We start from the raw sequence: 23,231 nt of genomic DNA, 5'->3' as shown, positions 1-23,231 counted from the left end.
TTGGGAGGAGGTAAGAATACTCCATATAGGAGGGACATGACTGACTGGGACCAGAGGACAGATTATGGCAGATGGCCCCAGATGATCCCCTCTCTTGGTGTTCACACTTCCTCCCATGTTGCATAGGAAGTCCTGTGTAACCAATAGGATATTGTAGAAGTGATGGCATGTGACTTCTGAGACTTGGTCGTTAAAGGGGTTGTGGCTTCTGCCTTGCTCCCTTTTGGATCGCTCACTCTGGAGGAACCTAGCCACCATGTAAGGACACNGAACTGTACCCAAAGAGCAATACTTGGGGAATCTCACCCAGGAAGCCTCATCTGTTCCTGATTTAGGTTATGACATTCCAAATTATGAGCTGTGATATGAGACTTAGGGGGACCTTGGGAGGAGGTAAGAATACTCCATATAGGAGGGACATGACTGACTGGGACCAGAGGACAGATTATGGCAGATGGCCCCAGATGATCCCCTCTCTTGGTGTTCACACTTCCTCCCATGTTGCATAGGAAGTCCTGTGTAACCAATAGGATATTGTAGAAGTGATGGCATGTGACTTCTGAGACTTGGTCGTTAAAGGGGTTGTGGCTTCTGCCTTGCTCCCTTTTGGATCGCTCACTCTGGAGGAACCTAGCCACCATGTAAGGACACTCAAGCAGCCCTCTGGGTGAGTTTACGTGGTGGGGAACTGAGGCCTCCTACCAAAGCCAACCCCAGTTCACCATCGACGTTAGTGGCCCGTCCTGGGAGCAGAGCCTCTAGCCCAGTCAAGCCTACAGAGGACCACAGCCCTCGCCAACATGTTAGCTACAACATAATGAGACACCTCATATTTAAACCATTCAGCGAAGTCATTCCCAAATTCTTGACCTACAGAAACTACGTGAGATAATAAATGCTTATTGTGCATGGAGCCACTAAGTCTGGGAGTAGTTTGTTAGGCAGTAGTAAATAACTAATACAAGTGGGCATCCATGCCTTGCTTAAATCCTTCCGGGATCAGAGAATTCATTTATTCATTCATTCAACAGTTACTGAGCATCTTCTGTTGCCCCCCCTCCGTGTGGGAGCACCATATCTCCCCACCCCGACTAGTGACGGACTTGGTCATGTGACTTGCTTTGACCAATGAAGTTTGAACAGAAGTGATTACATGCCACTCTAAGCAGAGGTTTTAGAGCCATTTCATGGTTCTACCACCACACTTCTCCCCCTACCCTTGCCCCCCACCCCCCGCCTCAAATACAGCACTTTCCTAGCTGCTCCTTCAGGCTGAATCCTGGAATAAAGAGGATGTGGAGCAGAGAACCACAGGCAACATGTACCATTATTGAGAATAAACCTTTGTTATTACAACCACTAAGTTTGGTGCTTGTTATGCAGCATAACCCAGCAAAAGCTGACCGATACAGTCACTGTGTCAATGCCTCATGGGATGCTGTCTTTGGGACCTCCTAATCCTGGTTCTTTTCCTCAGAATGCTTCCGGCTCATCACTCCTCTTCTCAGTGCTCCACACAGTGGAGTCTGAGCAGCCCAGAGCATAGCGGCCTCATCCCTCCCAGAACCGCTGTCACACAATCACTCCACAGCTGCCTGAAACATGGGAAACTTTGCTGTCTGGCAACCTCACAGTCTGGAGCACAGAAGCCTCCCACATAGTTACAGAAGAATGTCCCTGGGGACCAAAAAGACGTCATGAGTCCACATTCTGAGGCTTGAGAACCTGACCCCTAGCACAGCCTTCTAACCACCACGGAACCTAATTAAATTTCTTAACCTAAGCCTAACGAGTTTGGTGATATGGTTTCCAAGCCCACAGCAGATTCAAAGGTGCAAACTTGAGGCAAACTGACATAGGCGAGAAGGCGGGATCCAGGAAAGAAACAATGGAAGGCTAGGTGTCCATCCCAACTCGCGACCACTCTGCGGAATCATCATTGAGGTGCACATTTTACAGGAGAGCAAACTGAGGCTCGGCTAGGTTAGTAAACTGCCAAGTCACAACCTTGTCAGTAAGGATTCACACAGGCATACAGTGGCTACTCCATGAACAACAGCTCCTGGGGTTGATTTTGACCTGAGGAGGGGCAGAGAAGTACCCCAAGCGTTCCCTCACCCCATTTCCTTCAGGGAGGTGCAGTGGGATTCACATCCGCCCTCCGGAGAAGTGATGCATGGCTCAGCACTGCAGGTGGGCACAAACAGAGCCCAGAGGAGGAGTCTGGGGTCAAGCAGCATGCTCAGTCAGGAGACTCTGGCTAAGACCAGAACCACCCCAGAGTTTTGAAAGCCTTAACGAACTCCTTCCTAGGGTTGATTTAAATTGTTTTTTAATTTTATTGTGGTAAAATATACCTAACATAAAATTTATCATTTTAGCTATTTTGAAGTGTACATTTCCACAGCATTTAGTACATTTCCATCCCCACCACCCATCTCCAGAACTTTTTCATCTTCCCAAATTGAAACCTCATACCCATAAGACACTAACTCCCCACTCTCCCTTCCCCCAACCCCTGGTGACCACCACTCCACGTTCTGTCTTCTTTGACTTCTCTAGGGACATCCTGTAAGGAGAATTATATAGTTTTGTCTTGTCGTGATGGGCTTATTTCACTTGGTAAAATATCTTCAAGGTTCATCCACATTATAGCAGATGTTAGAATCTCCTTCTTTTGAAGGCTGGAATTAATATTCCTTTGGATAGATATGCCACATTTTGTTTCTCTGCTGATGGACACTTGTGTTGTTCTTACATTTTGGCTGTTGTGAATAGCCAAACAGGGATGTATACATATCTCTTCTAGACACCTGCTTTCAATGCTTTTGGGTATATAAACAGAAGTGGAATTCCAAGCCCATATGGTAATTCTATGTTTAATTTTTTGAGGAGCTGTAAAACCATTGTCCCCAGCATCGGCACCATTTTCCACTCCCACCAGCAGTGCACAAAGGATCCAATTTCTCCACGTCCTTGCTAACAGGTATTATTATTTTTTTAATAGACATCCTAATGGATATGAAGGCATATGTAATTGTGGCTTTGATTTGCAGTTTCCTAATGATCAGCGATATGGAGCATTTTCTCTTGTGTCTATTAGCTGTTTGTACATTTTCTTCAGAGAAATGTCTGGTCAAGTCCTTTGCCCGTTTTTTAATTGGGTCATTTGTTTTTTTGTTGCTGTATTGTAGAAATTCTTTATATATTGTGGAGATTAACCTCTTATCAGATCTCTGGTTTGCAAATATTTTCTCCCATCCAGTGAATTCCCTTTTCGCCCTGTGGATGACGTCCTTTGATCACAAAAATTTTTCATTTTGATGAAGATCCAATTTCTGTATTTTTCCTTTTGTTGTCTGCGCTTTTGGTGTCATATCCAAGAAATCAGGGCCAAATCCAATGATGTGAAACTTTTCCCCTATGTTTCATCCTAAGGATTTCATAGTTACAGCTCCTACATTTAGGTCTTGGATCCATTTTGAATTAATTTTGTGTACAGTGCGGGGTAAGGGTCAAATTTCACCCTTTTGCATGTGGAGATCCAGTTTTCCCAGCACCACTTGTTGGACAAATTATTTTTTGCATGGACAAACACAAAAGCTATGTTCCTAGCTCTTACAGAACTGTAAGCCAAAATGAATATACAAATTAAACACAAACAAAACAAATGAGCAGTAAAATTCAAACAGCACTAAATGAACATAAAAGATGGTGTTATTTTGTTCAAACTAAATCACCCGCTGCTCAGCGGAAGCAAAGCAGGTTCCGTGGGTTGTCTCGACACTGTTCTCCACTGGGACCACTGCCTGGATACCCCTGCCCCTTATTAATCTGCCTCTGTTCTGTTCCCATCAGCCGGGACATTTAATACTCCCCTGTGATCCACACACACACACACACACACACACACACACACGGTGAGCGTGAAACCACATGGCAACGTGCATTCACTTGTGGTCATCCAGGTGGGGCAGAACGGAGTGTTTCAGTTGTCATTGACATGAAACCCCCAAATTTAAGAATTCTTGTAAAGAAGTCGTGAATCTTGAAACTATGCCTGAGGATTCCAAGGAGTCATGGACAGCATGTCAGAAACCCTGAGTTTTGCAACGACATGGATGGAGCTAGAGAGTATTATACTAAGTGAAATATGTCAGTCAGAGAAAGACAAATCATAAGATTTCACTCACATGTGGAATTTAAGAAACAAAACAAGCAGGGGCGCCTGGGTGGCACAGCGGTTAAGCGTCTGCCTTCAGCTCAGGGCGTGATCCCGGCGTTATGGGATCGAGCCCCATATCAGGCTCCTCCGCTATGAGCCTGCTTCTTCCTCTCCCACTCCCCCTGCTTGTGTTCCCTCTCTCGGCTGGCTGTCTCTATCTCTGTCAAATAAATAAGTAAAAATCTTAAAAAAAAAAAAAAAAAGAAACAAAAGAGAGAGGGAGAAAGACAAGTCAAGAAACAGACTCTAAGGGGCGCCTGAGTGGCTCAGTCAGTTAAGCGCCTGCCTTCGGCCCAGGGCGTGATCCCAGGGTCCTGGGATCGAGCCCTGCATCGGGCTCCCTACTCTGCTGGGAAGCCTGCTTCTTCCTCTCCCACTCCCCCGATCGTGTTCCCTCTCTCGCTGACTGTCTCTCTCTCCCTCAAATAAATAAATAAAATCTTAAAAAAAAAAAAAAAAACCAGACTCTTAATTACAGAGAACAAACTGAGGGTTACCAGAGCGGGGGTGGGGGGTGGACAAGTGACACAAGAGATGGGGACTAAGGAGGGCCCTTGTGGGGCTGAGCCCCGGGTGATGTATGGACTCGGTGATCACTATATTGTACACCCGAAACTAATAAAACACTGAATGTTAACTCTACTGGAATTAAAATAAAAACTTAAAAAAGAAGAAGAAAGAAAGAGAGAGAGAGAGAGAGAGAGAGAGAAGGAAGGAAGGCAGGAAGGGAGAAAGGGAGAAAAAACGCTGAGTTTGGTAGGTGTAGCACAAAAGCCCAGACTGGACGGGTTAACAGGGGCTTTAATACATAGGTAAAGCGGGGGCGCCTGGGTGGCACAGCGGTTGGGCGTCTGCCTTCGGCTCAGGGCGTGATCCCGGCGTTGCAGGATCGAGCCCCACATCAGGCTCCTCCGCTGGGACCCTGCTTCTTCCTCTCCCGCTCCTCCTGCTTGTGTTCCCTCTCTCGCTGGCTGTCTCTATCTCTGTTGAATAAATAAATAAAATCTTTAAAAAAAAAAATACATAGGTAAAGCGTTCAGTCTGCAAATGTGAACAACTGACTTCGGGGGGCAGGGCTGCATGTGTGCAGCTGAGGCTTGCTTAAGACAAATGCGTCTTTTCTAGCTCTGGATTCCTAGGCTAACCTCAAGCAGGCCTCAATCCGACTCCCCCCACCCCACCCCAATCCCCCAACCCCTAGGGACACCTGCCCCTCTCTCCAGCCCCTCTCCCCAGCCGCCACCTCATCACACCGCTCCTTCCTCCTCCCTCTAAGCTGTTGTCCTCCTTTCGTTTTGCTCTGAGAACTTCCTCAACCCCCAGCACACCCGCCCTGCGCCTTCTCTCCTGATGCCGGAGGATGTTCCCTGGCTGCGACCAGAGCCGCCCCCCCAGGCAGCACGGAGCCGTGCCTCTCAGGCTCAAGGACGGGGGTCCTTCTGCTTGGTGTCCCCTCCTCCTGCATCCTGGTGTTCCTCCTCTTCATTCTCCTACCTTGAACTTCAGAAACTCACTCTCTATCTCTCGCCCCCTTTGAATGCCACCTTATTTCTCTCTCTCCCTTTGGAAAGCGAGGGTGGCCTCCACCTGCTCCGCTTTCACTCCCATTGGCTCAGAAACCCACTCCAGGCAGGCTTGCAAGCGAGACTGCTCTTGTCAAACGTCGCCTGGATCCGGGATGCGGCTTAGCAAGTCCCGGGTCAGCCCCGTGTGCATTGGGCCCCAGCCTCACGTGACGCAAGCCCCTCCCCCTTCCTCCGAACCCCTCCTGGGGCCTGCCCCGCCTGGTTTTCCTCCTCCCTCCCTGGCTGTCCCTTCCCAGCATCCTCCTTCCTCGGGGCCCAGCCTCTGCCCCATGCGGGCCCGCACTCCTTACACCCAGTGGGTTTAATTGGCGCCTGTGTTGATGACATCCAAGTGAACAGCTCCGCCCAGGCCTCCCTCTGCTCCCCTGACTCACAGCCAACTGCCAATTCCTCGGCTGTACCTGGGGGAGGGGGCCAGACAGGTACGCCCCCCTCACTGTCCAACTGAGCTCCTCTCCCGCCACCCGCCCCCTCTCATTGACAGACAGCTCCAGCCTCTGGGTGGCCAGGCCAAACCCCTGGGCTCACCCGTGGCGAACGCGCGTGTGAAAAGATGCTCAAACACATTACTCTCCAGGGAAATGCAAATCAAGACCCCATGAGATACCACTCTACACCCACGAGGGGGCTCTCATTCAAACAACAAAAAACAGACAATCACCAGTGTGGACAATTCCTCAAACAGCTGAACCTGGAAATAGCCTATGACCCAGCAATGCCACTCCTCGGTACACACCCCGAAGAACTGAAAACGGGTGTCCAAAGACCTAAACGAGTGTGTTCACAGCGGCCCTACTTACACTAGTGGCAACAGCCCAAATGCCCATGGTCAGAAGAACGGGTCCACAACACGTGGTCTGTCTGGACAATGGAACAGATACAAAAAACCCCAACGTATTGGTTCCATTCATACGAAACATTCAAAACAGGTCAATCCACAAAGGCAGAAAGTGGATTAGCGGTTGTCAGGGGGCTGAGGGTAGGGGGGAAGGCAAGTGATGGCTTACTGCATATGGGGTTTTCCTTCAGGGGTGATGGGAATGTTTCAGAGCTAGAGAGATCTGGATGACGGTTGCACGACCATGTGAAGGTACTAAAGGCCACTGGTTTGTACGCTTTAAAATGGTTAATTTTGGCCTTGCAGATGCCGCCGCCCAGGAGCCGCCCGCGCTGCCCAGCCATGGTCAACCCCACTGTGTTCTTTGACATCGCCGTGGACGGCGAGCCCTTGGGCCGTGTCTCCTTCGAGCTGTTTGCAGACAAAGTTCCAAAGACAGCAGAGAACTTTCGTGCTCTGAGCACTGGGGAGAAAGGATTTCGTTATTAAGGTTCCTGCTTTCACAGGATTATTCCAGGGTTTATGTGCCAGGGTGGGGACTTCACATGCCGTAACGGCACTGGCGGCAAGTCCATTTATGGGGAGAAGTTTGATAATGAGAATTTCGTCCTGAAGCACACGGGTCCTGGCATCCTGTCCGTGGCCAAGGCAGGACCCAACCCAAACGGTTCCCAGTTCTTCATCTGCACTGCCAAGACCGAGAGGAGGGTTGGCAAGCACGTGGTCTTCGGTAAGGCATGAACATCGTGGCGGCCATGGAGCACTTCTGGTCCAGGAACGGCAGGACGAGCAAGAAGATCACCGTTGCTGACTGTGGACAGATCTAATAAATCTGACTTGTGTTTTAACTACCAGACCGTTCCTTCTGCAGCTCAGGAGAGCACCCCTCCCCCCCACCTGCTCAAAATACCCCAGAATCTCCGTGCTCTCACTGCAGGTCTGCGGGTTTCATGGTTCTTCCCCCCAGGTCTAGCTGGATTACAGAGTTCAGTTTATGATGATGAAATAAAACCTAAACCACACACACAAAAATAAATAAAATAAAATAAAATAAAATGGTTAATTTTATAGTATGTGAATTCTACCTCAATAAATAAACCCACCAACCTCCCCTCCTTTCCTCTTTCTGCACCCCATATCCAGCTGGTCAGCTGGTCCCATCAGCTCTGCCACCAAAATCTGTCATTTACTACCCCCTCCCTGCCACCACCCTGGTCCTAGCCACTATCACCTCTGCCCAGAGCCTCCTAAGGGTCTCCAGGCTTCTATCCTTGCCTGGCTAAGCCAGAGGGATCCTACTAAAACACCAGTCAGATCACATCTGCCTCCACTCTAACCGCTCCCACGGCCTGCATCACGCTCAGAGTCAAAGCCAAAGTCCTTGCCAGGACCCACAAGGCCGGTGTAGCTTCCTGTCCCCTTCCCACCCCGTCCCTGTTACTCCTCAGCCACACCAGCCTCCAGCAGGCCAGCTGTAGTTTTATCGCTATCACTCACTAGGGCTCACCTACTAGATAGCTGATCGCTTCACTTGGTATGCAGTCTGTCCCCTCGACTAAAACTGAAGCTCTATGAGGATAGGGTTTTTCCCTTTTTCATTCCCCGCTAGACCCTCAACACTAGGGACAGTGCTCGGCACAGAGAACACACCCAATAAATATTTGTCAAATGAACGGATGGATTGGCTTGGAGTGCCGCGTGCGGGGTGGTGCTCAGAAGCGAAGAACTCAGACTCAGGGAACATTTGCTTCCAGCGTCTGCCTGGAAGGGAGGAGATGTTCTCAGTGCCATCAGAGGCAAAGCCTGAGCAAAGAGATGAGGGCCTCCATCTGGCTGGAGGCTACACGGAGGGGAGGGACACCTCACTTGCCTCCCCAGCCCTGTGGGACCAAAGCTCCCTTTTGGCCAGTCCCCAGTGTGCCAGGCCTGGGAGCCAAGCTCAGGTGTTAATCCCGCCTCGGAACCACAGCACGAGTCCCTGCAAAAGACGTCCTTGTGGATAGATACATCATGACAGCAGTTTGAGAAGGCTCAGCTGGTCCCTCTCTCCCCCTGAAGCCTGCGGAGGTCAGGGCATGAGTGGAACCTGGACAGCTAACCATGACCCCTGCCAGTCCAAGGACATGTGCAACGGATCCCTTGTACCAAACCCCGTGGCCAGAGGACAGTGTATCTGGCCCAATCCCTACCTCACTCCAGATGCGATTTGAGTGGCTTAATAAGGATACATAAAACATACCGAGAGGACATTGGTGGGACACAGGTGGGAAAGGGAGAAATAAAATAAATGGGAACTACATGGAATGATCAAGAGAAGGAGGCAAGGGTATAAGAGCAGAGAGAGGGCCATCAAAGCAGCCTGGAAAGGGGGAAGGCTTCCCAGATGAGGTCAGTGACCTATTGGTCTTATGAATGAGCAGATAAAAAGGAATGGAGCACTGTGTCGGGAGTCTGCAGGGCTCCCCTTGGGTTCGATGATTTGATGGAAAGACTCACAGAATTCAGAAAAGCTGCTATACTCACAATCATGGTAGATTCCAGAAAAAAAAAAAACAGATTAAAATCAGCAAAGGAAAAAGGTGTAGCAGGTGGGGTTGAGGAGAGACCAGGCGTGAGTTTCCAGTCGTCCTCTAGCCCTGGAGTCCTGTGGATGGTCTGTTCTCTCGGCGATAACATGCACGGCCCCTAGCCTGGGTGTCCAGTGTTGTGCTGGGGCCAGACTCAGTCTCCAGCCTCCCTAGAGGTCAGACGGACCGAGGCAGAGAGACCAGAGGCCCAGGTGAACAAAAACGCGTTCACTGTGAGTCCCTCTGCTAGCATGCACCAGACTCCGGGTGCGCCGAGACTTTCTATCAGGCAGGGTATTCCAGGGGCCCAGAGGTGAGCGCCCCAGAGCCAGAGCCGGTCAAGGCCTGTGCAGTGTGGAGCAGTCCAGTTAACCCTCTCCTGCCGAGTTCAGCCCGGACTGCACAGGGCCCCTGTGGGGTGGGGTGGCTCCGTGCAGTCATGTTCCCAATGTGAGGCGAAATCACGTGTAATTGGTTACCCTTGGGAATCCTTCTGGAAGATGCTATTTCCAAGCCCTCATCCCAGGGAGTCCAGAAGAGCTGGCTTCCCCCCAGGGCTGCAGCTGGCTTACACTGAGGCCACACTGTGTGGAAATGCAGGTCTGCAGCCTAGACTGGCGCTCTGCTGGTGTGCCCCTGGAATCTGGGTAGCTGCTTCCCCGGGGAGGCAGGGAGTGGCCCTCTCATTCCCACCCAGGGCCCGTGCCCATGGAGGGGATCTGCCTCTGACAGGACCTCAGCAATATGTGAATTCTTCTTCCTCTCTTTTGCCAAGTACATTTAATACAATCTGCTTACGTAACTGCGTGTTTGATTCAACTCCCCTCCAAGGGATGAAGTATCGAACAATAGTAACAGTTAACACTTGACAGGTGCTTAGTCGTTCCAGGCACCCTTCTTTGCTTTACATGTATTAGCCTGCCGGGTTCTGACAATACGCCTTGGAGAACTGGGTAAGATATTACCTGCATTTACAGATGGGGAAACTGAGTCACAGAGCACTTAAATCGTGCCCAAGGTCACACGGCTAGCTGTGGAAGGGGCCTTGGCTTTCACCTGAGCTGTCTGGCTCTGAGGTCTGCCTCCTACCACTGCCCTCCACTGCCTCTCGCAAGGCAAATTGATGGAATCCTTCTAAACCCGAAAGCCAAGAAGGCCCTCTAAGAGTCGCTCCCGCAGGATTCTGTCGCTAGCTACCAGCTGTGCGTAGGCACTCACGGAGAAAGGGGACAGAATCAGAAACAGCTCTTACAGCCAGACCAGGGCTGGGACAGAAAGACAGGAAGATAAAGAAATGCACCCCAGCTGAACCAGAGGAGGAAGGGGTGTCCTCAGGAGAAAAGTGGAGACCCCTATTGAAGGGGACAGTGCTCTCCACCTTTCTGAGTGCTCTGATGGGTGGGGCAGGAAGAGGCACCGCTTGTACTGTCACCGGATATGGGAGGGGACTTAGAGATTAGAAGCCAGACCAGGGCAAATTCCAAAGGCAAACCGAGTGGCCCGCCCCGGGAGCACCAGGGCGGGGCACCACATAGAGCGTCTCCCCTCCTGGAGCTGCAGTGAGCGAGCACCCCTGTAAGGAGCTGGGGGACCCACAGTTGGATGACGGATCTCAGGGGAAGTCAGCAAAAAGGGCACAGAAGGATGGGGCTGGACTCTTGAGGGTTGTTCCCGAGTTTCACAGTGACCCTGTCATGGCAAGCGAGGGGACAGGTGTGGCCTGAGCCCCAGGGCAACGGCGTCCTTGGAAGTGGGGTCCAGAGGCAAGTAGGGTCGCAGTGGATGGACTCGCACTGGCTTCGACAGTGGGCCAAGGCGGGTGGGGGCTTGTAGGGACAGCAGACCCTGGCGGCTCACTGTAGGGAATCCGTAGGCACAGTGTACTGTGTCCCGGGTCTGTAACCGGCAGCGTCCCATCAGGAGACAGAAACCACGCATTGCTTTAACAGAAGAGATTTCATATAAAGAATTATGAACCAGGCCTTGAAGAACTGGAAAGGCAGAAAGGAGAACTCTAAGGTGTCAGGGAGTCCGCGGTTCAGGGAGCAGACCCAGCCCTCGGCTGAGGGGTGATAAGGGACTGGAACTATTAAACCCAGAAGCTGGGCGGAGGGTCCCGGGGGGCCTGGAAAGCAGACCTCGGAGGGGCAGCCGTTGCTGAACTAGGCCCAGGGGCTGCTGCCAGGATGGGGATTTATGGGAGTGATGCTCACAGGGGCAGGAAGGGGCGAGACCCCTCGTGCTCCTCCAGCCTCGAAGTCGCTCCCTCTCACACCCCCTGTTGTCAGACCCCAGCAGGAAGACGGTGGGCAAAGCAGAAAGACCCCGCCTCCAGCATCACAACGTGGGAGAGTGTGCAAGAATGGATTGGAAGCGGAAAGACAATTGGATAACAGTCCACCCTTTGCCTACCGGGCATCCATCCACACCCCCTACACACATTTGAACTTCTGCACAAGACAAAACCACCCTTCGTACAACCACCCTCCCCTTCTCCCCAAAATGAGAAGATGCAAAGTCCCAACGGTCATGGCATCCATGCTGGGTGCAAGCAGCCCACCCACCCCCAGGACATGTGAGTGACTCCTCAAATTCAGTCACCATCCCATCTGAAACTTCCACTCCCTAGGTAGTAAGGCTCACCTCCAGCTCACATAAAAAAATAAAATGATAAGATCAGGGAAAGAGGGAGAGAGGAGACCGAAGAAAATGTGCATTCCAGAGCAGGAAGTCCATTTCCCTTGGTAACTGGGATCAGTAACTCCAGCAATGAGGTATCCCCTTCTTCGCCTGTGGGCTCCGCGGCCGAGGAGTCCAACATGGCCAGGTGGCAAGCTCAACTCAGTAAAATAATCGTGTCCCCTGGGGGAAACGGGACTCCTTGGGAACTAAAACCTCCAAACCAGTGGGATCCCAAGCTGCTGGGAGAAGAAGCAGAAACTCTGCATGTCGGGTAGTAGGTGGAAGGAAAGAAGCCACTCTTGCTCCCCTTCTCGACTCCTGGGCCCGTGCTCTGGCCATGGAGAAGCAACGCCATGAATTGGTCATGGGTTCAAAGCATACACTGTACCCTGTACCACGGAACTCATCCTTTCAAGGTGCTGCCTCCCCCCCGGCCTCTTAGCCTTCGATAGAACATCCCCTCTTCTGTGAGGCCGTCTGCTTGTGGATAGCGAGGTATTTAGCAAGACCAGAGAATTGCAGTGAGCAAAGGCCACCCTGCACTTCTTTTGCTGGGAAGTGAATTCCTTGATCAGAAGCGATGTGGAACCATGCCAGTGAATAAGGCACCCAGAGCCCACAGATAATGGAGTTGGCAGAAGCATCACACCCAGGGACGGCAAACCCAAATCCAGAATATATGTGTCTTCCAGGGAAAACAAACCTGTCCCTGCAAAACAGAAGGGGCCCAGGTTGCCTGGTGCCTGGCCGGACTCTGTTGCGCTGGGAGGAAGAACACTATGATTGCTTAGCCCCTAGATAACCTCCATCTTGGCCACAATGGCTGCTTTCAACATGGACTCATTGAGCAAGCCCTGGGCGGGCTGGCCTGGCTGGGAAAGGAAGCCAACTGACATCCACAGAGAAATTCCTTTCCCTCATGCCTTTGTCATTTTGTCCACCTGATTATTAAGAGCCTCCTTGGCCATGGGGATGCCCTTTGGGGAGCATTCACCTCAGAAACGAGGGTCTTCACAGCGTACGTCCGTTCTGAGAATGCCCACCACTGACGTCTTCACCCACAGCTCTTAGTCACCTCTTTGCCAATCCCGTTCTTTCCAAATCGTTGACTATTCAGCTCAGTCAGGGCTCAGCCGACTTTTTCTACTGAGTTTATAAATGCATTCGCCTTTGTGGGCCGTGTGTCTGCCGTCACACCTCTCTGCCGTGTGTATCACTGCAACACGAAAGCAGCATAGACAGTAAGCAAACGGATGGCGGATGGCGATGGCTGTGTTCGGAGAAAACTTGATTTACAAAATCAGCCTGTGGCCGGATTTGACCTGGGGGCTCTCCTCTGCCGACCCCTGAGCGAAACCATGAGCAACTGCCCGTGATTACTGTCGATCCGCGGCTCTGGTCTTCCCGTCAGTCCAAACAAAGCGGAAAACCCAGCGGTGTGTTTGAACGTTTGCCCACCGACGGGCTTCCCTTCATCAGTGGCCTCTCGGGCAGCCTGGAAAGGGCTGCTGGGCTGCAGCCACGGCTTCCAGTCAATGCCAGAAAGCTGCAGAAGCCCCTGTGAGCCAGCCCACCATGTCTTCTCCCCCATCAGCTGGGCGCAGGACCAAGTGTGCACCAGGGGAGACTGCCCCGGGGTCAGGGTCAAACCACCTGAGCCATCTGCTCGCGTACCTCCTTGTGCCCCCGCACATTCCCACTCGATGACAGATGCGACCTCCACTTCGGGGGGGGGGTTCCGATAACACCCATTTTCTGATTGGATGCTCTCGAGGACCCTGAGGTGTTCAGGGAGGTACCCTCCTCCAGGGCTGATACCCTCCTTGCCCGGTGCTGGGAGGGTGCCAGGGACTGGCCCTCAGCAGGGAGCTGCCCGCCCCCAGGATGTAGCCCCTCCCCCCCTCCACGGAGGACAGCCTTGGGATTGGTGGAGCCCTCTTCGGCTGCAGTTCAACATCTCCCTCCACCCAGTTCCACCCCCTTCACTCCCCTACAAGACTGATTCCCATGGGCATTCCCCCAAGAAACCTCCTGCCCACACATCCCCACCCAGAGTCTATTTCCCCGGACACCCAACCTGAGACAGGCGCTCGGGCTGCAAGGTCCTTGGTGTCCAGGCTTCAGTCTCTATCAGGCCCACAACCAGCCAGGGGCTGCTTCTCACAGACACTCCAGGCAGCCTTCAATCTGCACACACCCCGGGGAACCGTTGGTCTGCTGAGCCTTAAGCCCCAACGGAGGAGCAGCTCGCAGTGCAGTCCCGGCTGGCTGGACCCGATCTGGCCCCCACTCAAAAAGTGGCACCTTCTGGGGGCGCCTGGGGGGCTCAGAAGGCTGAGCATCCGGCTCTTGGTTTTGGCTTAGGTTGTGATCTGAGGGTCCTGGGATCAGCCCCACACTTGGGGGGGGGGATCCACGCTCAGCAAGGAGTCGGCCTGAGATTCTCTCTCTCTGCCCCTCCCCCTGCTCTCCTTCTATCTCTGTCCTCGCTCTCATAAATAAATAAATCTTAAAAAAAAAGCTGGCACCTTCCTACTACTCAGTAAGGGACTGGCATAACCGGCTCAAACGCAGAGTATGGGGCCCCAGATTTAAGAAAGAAAACCCCCATCCTTGTGGCGGTAGCTGGTCCGAGGAACAACAACCTTTCACCTGGCGGAATACGCTGACATGCTTCAGATCGTTGCACCCCCAGAAATTTCACGGAGGCAACAGGACCCTGAATTTTTATGGGGTCAAATCTCCCCCTCTCATTTGCATATGCCTTCCTAATGCCCCTAAAAAGTGCCCACTGGTCAGGCCCGATCAGCACCCTTCTGTGCCGGCAGTGGGCCAGTGGGATGTTCGGAGGCGGTCAGAGACTGAACCGTGACCTCCGCTGACCACACTGTGGCAGAAAGCAGAGGGCTGATGCAGTCCCGAGGCAAGAGTGGGAAGGTGACAGGTAAAAGCAAACTGCTTGGGACCTGGGTGCCAGAAGCAGCATCAGGCAGTCTCTCTCCCGGAAAAAAAATCCTAAAAAGCAGAGTAGTGGCAACAACTTTAAAAGGAAAGATGGGGCGCCTGGGGGGCTCAGTCGGTGAAGCATCTGCCTTCTGCTCAGGTCATGATCTCCAGGTCCTGGGATCGAGCCCCTTGTCTTTGGGCTCCCTGCTCAGCGGGGAACCTGCTTCTCCCTCTCCCTCCGCCCCTCCCTTGGTTCGTTCTCTCTCTCTCTCTCTCAAATAAATAAATAAAATCTTTAAGAAGAAAGGTGGGTCTCCCAGGCTTGGGGGAGTTGGGGTTCGGGGGGGCGGTTAGGTAGGGGCTGAGGGGCACCGGACGGGGATGCACACAAGCCCTGGGATCCAACAGACCTGGCTTTGAGCCCCAGCCCTGCCCCACGCTGCAAGAGAAGAAATCGCCCTGTTCCCGGTTTTCTCATCTATAAATGCGGACTCGGGAGACCCGCCACAGGCTCGAAGAAGACACCTGCGAGGTGCGTAACGCGTAGTAGGTGCTTTTATTGCTCTTTGCCCACCGGTCATCGTGAGTCCCCAGATGATGCCATATGAAGGAAGAGATGGAGGAAAATCTCGCCAGGAAGAGCCTGTTTAGCTACTGCTTGGCTGGGGAAAACGCAGATTTTCTAGAGAATATGCACCCCTTTCTCCTCCTTGGGCTTCCCCGGTCAACTTCCAAGCCATTGCTGGCCTCCACATTGAATTCCCCGCTGGGAGGGACCGCCTCAGGCAAATTGCTGCCATCTATCGATTAGGCAGGCAGATATGGCTTTCCTGCAAATTAATGAATTGGCTCTCCAGCTCATAAATCACCTCCGGTAACAAGCCGGGCCTGTCTCCAAGAAAATGCCCAGCCTCAGAGTGGGCAGCGTCCAGTGCAGTTTCCCAAACCACACCGCAGGGACTCCTGGTACTCCACACGTGTTCAGGGCCGTGCAGCTGGAAACCCTGAGTCAAACAGGCATTATGCTGCCGGACTTCTCAGAGCCTTTAATATACCAATGGGCTTTATGATCTTCCAAGAGGCAGCAAAGAAGACAGCCGATCACAAAATCTTTTTACAAAGCATGTATTATACCTTACAAACACCTTGAGCTCCAAAGAACAGTTTACAAAATGCTCATTTAGGGCAGTTCCCTACTACTCCCCAGTTGAGGGCACTGAGTTCCCACCTCCAACTGGGAGCCGCAGGAAGCTAGCTAGCCTGTTCCCCTCAGCCTGGGCTCTCAGCAGCGGCATGGAATTTCTGAGGCTTCTGAGCAAAACTCAGACCTGTGTTGTGAAGTGGCTGAGCCTCTTGCCTCCTCCCCAGGGGCGCCTCTCCTTCGCTCCCTTGCTGCACGGCGCAGAGCCCCAGGCTCCATTGGCCACCCGGTAACATTCCTTCTCCTCCCAAGGAAGTCCACCCTCCCACCCTTGCCCTGCCCCCTGCAGGCCACAGGAAGGCCCTCCGGCAGCCCCCACTGAAGGCTAGAAAATGAAGAACCTCAGCCCCTCCCACGTCCCAGCATCTTCCCCCAGAGCTGCTCCTCCCCTCCTCCCACCTAAGGACGGCCGCCCGGGAACCATGGAAGCGCAGCCTGGCTCTGGCCGCCCGCTGCCTGCTGGAGATCTCTGTCTGGGCCTCTAACCCGCCAGTCCCCGAATCCCATCCCGCAGCTAGGCCAGGCTTCCTTGGAAACTCGGCCGTCACTGAGCACACTCCCTCTGCCAGCTCCACAAACCTGCCCACACCGGGCTATCTGTTCATGGATGTGACACTGCCGCCTATAGACACCAAGGGGGCTAAGAGGAAACAAGGGAATGTGCATCCCACACATTCCGGTGACTTTGGCCAAGGTGTGCTAGAATGTGCTTGGGCCAGGGAGGAACAGAGTGGATACCTACTAAGAAAATCTGGTGTTTGGGGGCACGTGGGTGACTCAGTCCGTTAAGTGTGCTTTTGGTTCAGGTCATGATCTCAGGGTCCTGGGATGGAGCCCTGCTCAGCGGGGAGTCTGCTTCTCCCTCTGCCTCTCCCTCCTGCTCGTGCTTCAAGTAAATAAATAAATATAAATAAATAAATCCTAGGGGCGCCTGGATGGGGCAGTCGTTATGCGTCTGCCTTTGGCTCAGGGCGCGATCCCAGCGTTCTGGGATCGAGCCCCACATCAGGCTCCTCTGCTAGGAGCCTGCTTCTTCCTCTCCCACCCCCTGCCTGTGTTCCCTCTCTCGCTGGCTGTCTCTCTCTCTGTCAAATAAATAAATAAAATCTAAAGGAAAAACAAAGTTGTATATGTCTTTAAATCCATCTGGCTGAATTGCTGATCCAATAAGCAAATACTGAACAGGTAGAAAATTTGGGGTGAGCTCCAGGACAGCAAAGAGGACGGTGAACTTCGAGATTGTTTATGAAGCCGTCGCTGAAACCAGGTCTGGGAAGGGGTAAGTCTCCACCAGGTCAGGAGAAGGCTACGGCACTGGGAGCCCGACAGGATTTATGAACTTAATTAAGTTCGTCAGATTCCAACTCCCTGGATAGCCCACTCGGCTTCCTGGGGCTACAGATGAGGTCTCTCCACATCCACGTCTAAACTGCCAAGCTTCTCAGCACCCGGTGGCGCCCCCACAGGGCCTCGGCCCACCTCGGCACCCTCTGGGGTGTTACACCCACGCTCAGGTACAAGCCCAAACCTGTCTTCCACCTGATCTTGGCCCCCCCACCCCAGCCATTAGGGCCGTCCCTGGTGTTCCCAGACTGCGGGTCCTAGAGTCAGGATCAGGCTGGCGTTGGGACAGAAATGCAAGGCTCTGTGCCCACCCCATAGCTGTGCTGTCCTGTGTCACCCAGGCCCCAAAGGGACACAGCCAGAGGTTCAGCACCTGTCACTGAAACAGCTCACAAGTCTCACCCCCAACGCTCTCTCCTCTCCACTGTTCCTGCCTTCCCTTCCTCTCCCCGAGCACCTCCACACCAAACACTTCCATCCGCATCCTCCAGTCCTAAGAGATGAGATCACCATGTGCGTCCATTCCGGCAAAGAGGACCAGGCCAACACCAGGCCCCTGGCCAGCAAACAGCAGGCTCTGTCTCCGTGAATGGATACCCAGCCACACCCTGAGACGTGCACACCAAACTCCTCTTTACTCATGAACAGAGGTGGGAACCATGCACTGGTCATGCTCAAAGCCTTTGGTGTCAGTTAAGAATTACACCTGACTACAAGGAACAGAGAGCCAAAATCACAGCGGCTAGAAAAAGATGGAGGTTAAATTTCCCTCTCATGTAAAAAGAAGTCCAGTCCAGGGTAAAGACAGCAGCTCCACAGCCGTCAGGGACCCGGGCTCCTCTAGACTGCTCTCCGCCATCATTAACATGAACTTTGAAGTCACCTCAGGATTCCAAAATAGTTACTTCGGCTCCAGATATCACATCCACATCCCAAGCAGCAGAGAGTAGAAAGGGGCAAGGGTAAAGGACATGACTCCCTGCTTAGTGAGCCTCCTTTGAAGAGCTCTTCCAGAAACCCCACCCAATAACTTTTGCTTACATATTATTGACCTCCTTCTGAAAGCCAATGAATGTGGTATTATAAAAAGCCCATGGACACCCCCAACATCACAGGCCTTCTGTTGCTCTTGTCAGAGGGAGCCAGGGGTGTGGCTACGGGATAAGCAAATACAGCCTCGGACAGGCTTTCTTGAGAGCTGAAGAAAGTAAGGGAATACAGCCTCAAACTAATTTCTCACCTGGTTTCTTGGGGGGTGGGGGTGGGGGCGGGGGACACAGACGAGAATGACATGAGTCCCTTAACAATGATTATGGCAGCAAAAAAAAAAAAAAGAAGAAGAAGAATCAGAGTGTCAGGCGTTCTTACCCCATTCTACCCCTGAGATGTGATACTGTTTTGTGGTGTTCACCTTAACAAGTCCACTATCACATGCCACTGCTAAGTGGTATTTAAAATAGCAGCCAATTGACCGATACTTAGCTGGTGGTCTACTGGGACCTCAGGGTCTTTGAGCTTGTTTCTCCTCATCCATCTTTCGTTTGTGTTGTTTGCTTTTCTCCTTGGAACGGTTTACTCTGTAACCCTGTTTTTAGTCTCTGTAACCCTGTTTTTAGTCTTTCTGGATCAGAGTCCTCACGTCGCGGTACTAAGTTGTTGATCAGGATGGAGAGCCAAGCTGAGATCCACGTGATGACTGACAGGAGGTATCTCAAAAAAGGCCGCTGGCACGTCTGCCTCCCATAAAGAAAGCCCGGAGCCGATATTTACGGTGCTTCGGGCTCTGCAAGTTGAGGCAAGCCCCCCGACCGTCAGTGGGAGAACGCAAACACTCACAGCAGAGAAAAGCAAGTAACACACATCTGCTAGGGAGAAGTCTTGAAGGTGGGCGATCAGATCACGATTAAGAGCCCAGGGTCTAGCGGGCGCCTGGGTAGGGCAGTTGTTGAGCGTCTGCCTTCGGCTCAGGGCATGATCCCAGCGTTCCAGATCGAGTCCCACGTCGGGCTCCTCCGCTGGGAGCCTGCTTCTTCCTTTCCCACTCCCCTGCTGTGTTCCAGCGAGAGAGGCTGGCTGTCGTTCTGTCACATAAATAAATAAAATCTTTAAAAAAAAAAAAAAAGAGCCCAGGGTCTAGAGCAGAGAGACCTGGGTTCCAGGGCTGGCATCCCCGGATGCCATCGTGTGACCTTGGAAGAGTGACGTCTATGAGCCTCCTTTTCCTCATCCATAAAATGAAGCGATATGGATAATAACAATACTGCAGAACATATTCGTGAAATGAACTCACCCACAGACAGTGCTTGGCCCAGCGCCTGGCTCCCTGCGCGGGCAAGTGCCCAATAATTCCAGCAACGCCCAGTTTGATCTAGCCACAACAGAGCTCAGCACAGGGCCTTGTGCGAGGACTGGATAGATGGGTTCGACGTTGTTATTAGCCTTGTGGCTGTTGAGGGAGATCTCCAGAAAGTCTTTCCTCTTTCCATAGGCCACTAAAGACACTTGGTCTGGATCGGGCTCCCTCACACAAGAACCCTCCGTTGTGAGCCTCCGAGCCCAGACAGTGGGGAGGCAGACAACAGAGCCCCTGTGACCAGCTCTGAGCTGCAGAATTGGCTTGGCGCCTGTGACCGTGGCGGTGGGGGGAGAAATGTCTCCGCCCGTTCTGACCAGTCTGGATCGGTGCCCACCTGGGTTCCCCTGGCTCCGAGGCAGCTTCTCCACACTCCTGTCTGTGTCCGGCGTCTTGCCGGCAGCCCAACTTGTGACAGATCTGCAGAGACGTCTGTAGACAAGCAGGCCACGCCAGTCCCCTGTTGGCCCCCGCTGGGCAGGAAAAGAACATGCAGAGGACCTGGGTATAGGGGAGGGGCCACAGCAAACCCCCGACTCCAAAGAATACCCTTCTTCCAGTAAAGTGGCGATGGCCTGAATTTCTGGTGGAAGACTCTGGTTTCTGAAATCTCGTACCATGAAACTGGATCTGGGTCCCTATGGAAAATTCCACATTCTAGGAAGCAGGGACTGATGCGGAAGAAAACCCCAGCTGGGAGCATCAGGAGACCCGGCCTTGCCATTCCGCAGCCCTGTGACTGTGGGTAAGTCCCTTCCCCTCTGTGTGCCTCAGTCTCCCCATCAGGAAAGCTCAGGAAGTGGATGAGATCCATGGCTCTGCACGCTGAGTATGCATCAGGGAAGTTTGCAACAAAGGCACGTTCCGAGCTCCACCCCAGAAACTCGGATTCAACTGGACACAGAGGGCCCAGAGAGCCACCCACACCTCCTCCCCGAGGACTGTCACCCCGGGCTGCCACTCTGGCCAGGGCTTTCGGGCGTCCCACAGTCTCACTCAAAGCATGACTGTCTCCTGGACCCAGGGAGAGTCAGAGGGAGGGGGTCCCAGAGGGGAGCAGGAGAGAGTCAGGGGACCCCAGAGGCCCTGGCCTGGTGGCCACACACCTCCCTCAGGAAGCCCACCCAGCCCGCCCACCATCAGCAGCAGGACCACTGCCTGAAGCAGGGCTGCGGGGATGTGTACTCGTGGAAGTCAGTCTCCTTGTTTCCCACTGAAAAGTCCTTTTACCTTGGAGGTTTTCAGAAATCGGAGAGGAATTGCTGTCTGGACTCCATGCTCCCTATCAGCAAGGAAGCGAGGGTTTTCTTTCCATGAAGGGGTGGCGTGAGACCAGGGCTCACGGGCAGGCACACACTGTCATGTGGGAGCTGGCCCAGGTCCGCCCCACTTGGATGACGGTGACCTCCTGCCTCGCCCCCAGGAACCCGTCCACTTTCTGCCACCCCCTCAAGTGCCACTCGGCTTCATCACCAGCATTTGGTGACACCTGGCCCGTGTCCCAAGTGCTCGGCAGGTTTTACTCCATCTGTCCCTCGCAGGAACCCCACAAGGGAGCAAGTACAGTTCTCCCCATTTCACGGATAAGGTCACTGAGGCACAAGAGGCTCGGTAATTTGCCCGAGGTGACCTGGCTAAGAATTGGTGGGGGGGCTTTGGACTCCGCCAGGAAGGCTCCCAGGGGCTGAGCTCGGAGCCGCACCGCATCTTCTAGCTCACGTCTGCGGCCCGAGGCGAGCCCGAGGCGAGCCCGGCCACCCCGTCGCACTCCGAATCCCCCAAGTCCCCATGGTTAGTAAGGCGCAGCCAGGACGGATAAACTGAAAGGAGGAAGTATTTGCTGCAAAGCTTTTACCCTGGGCTCTGTGCTTCCCTCGGAGTGTCCAGTGAGAGTGCGCACACATGCACACTCACGCACACACATTCATATATGCGTGCTGGCACTCACATACACTCACACTCACACGACACGCATGCTTTGCTCACACACTCACACACACAAAACTCACACATCCACACACGCACACATTCATGGCACACAACACACCCACATACACACCCAGATATCTGTGCTGACTCACTTACACATATTCACAAGCTCAGTCCATGCACATCCTCGCACTCACACTTACACACTCACACACATCCTCACACATGTACCCTCACACGCTCGTGTGCTCACACGCATCCTCACACTCATACACTCGCATGCTCGCATGCTCACACATTCGTGTACTCACACCACCACCGCCCACTCCCAGCTGGTTGGTTTGTTCTCAAGCTACTGACAGCACAGTCGGGAGAGCTGGTAGAGCACTCCCACCCCGATGGGTGGGGGGGAGCGGCAGGGGAGGGGCGCTCATGTGGGCCTTACACCAAGGGAGGTGACAAGATTGTCAGCTTAAGCACAAGCTGGAGGGGGGCCCTGCGGGCTCCCAGGCAAGGAGTTACGGATCGATCGCTGGGGGATGGGCAAAACATTCCTGCTGTCTCGCCTGGACATGGGTCCCTGTTGATGGCATGCCTGAGCCGATTCCCGTTTTCTCTGGGTTCTCGTCATTTTCTTTTTTCAATTGAATCTGCGTTAGTGGAGAGCTCATGGTATGCCGGGCCCCTTGCCACCGCCCTGCGGGCACTCTCCGGCTCTCCCAGGGGGCCACTGCTCTCTCCCCACTTCACTCCAGAGGCAAAGCAGACCCAGGCCTCCGTGGATTGTCACAGTTGCAAGGCTACTCGGTTCCCAGGTGTTCCCACCAGCACCTCGCCTGGCGTCACTGCGTGCCAACTCCCTGGGGCTCACTCTCTACCTTCTCCATACAGACACCCCAACCCATCCAGGCAGAGAAGGGAGAGAGGAAGGGGCTTCCCATCACCCTACTCATGGGCCACATGCCCCCCCATCACAGCCCAGCCAGACTCCAGGCAGGGGAAAGGGGGGCCCCCAGGCAACCTCAGGCCCTCTGCCAACACAAACGTGGACGGCCGGGCAAGGACACACGGGGCTGGGGCAACGCGTCATTTCATTTTCAAGGAGACAGCGTATCTTGGATCTTGCCCATGCTGCCGCGAGCATATAAAATGATAGGATCTTTCTGAAGGGCAGTACGATCATATATACTGAAAGCCTTTAAAATGTGCATGCATGAGCATTCCTCTAGCACATTAATCCACCTCCAGGAAATGGATCCTCAGGAAATATTTGGACAGGTGAGCAAAGACATCGGCACAAGGATGCTCATTGCAGCGCTGTGTAAAATAGTAAGAAATGGAAAACAGCCCACGTAACCAAAAAGAGAGAACAATCTAAATAAATCATAATATACCCCCTGATTTCTTTTTTAAGATTTTTTTTATTTTTATTTTTTTAAAGATTTTTTATTTATTTATTCGACAGAGATAGAGACAGCCAGCAAGAGAGGGAACACAAGCAGGGGGAGTGGGAGAGGAAGAAGCAGGCTCACAGCGGAGGAGCCTGATGTGGGGCTCGAA

The 23,231-nt window shown here is 53.0% G+C and overlaps 1 pseudogene; it reads left to right on the top strand.

Annotated features, from left to right (window-relative positions):
* Positions 1-6,154: 6,154 nt before the first annotated feature.
* On the top strand, positions 6,155-7,538 carry LOC100472919 (annotated as a pseudogene).
* The last annotated feature ends 15,693 nt before the right edge of the window (positions 7,539-23,231 follow it).

The sequence above is a fragment of the Ailuropoda melanoleuca genome, chromosome 16 (assembly GCF_002007445.2).
Source record: "Ailuropoda melanoleuca isolate Jingjing chromosome 16, ASM200744v2, whole genome shotgun sequence".
In the NCBI taxonomy this organism is placed as follows: Eukaryota; Metazoa; Chordata; class Mammalia; order Carnivora; family Ursidae; genus Ailuropoda; species Ailuropoda melanoleuca.
The sequence above is the reverse complement of the archived record's forward strand: the minus strand, read 5'-3'. Positions and strand labels throughout refer to the sequence as shown.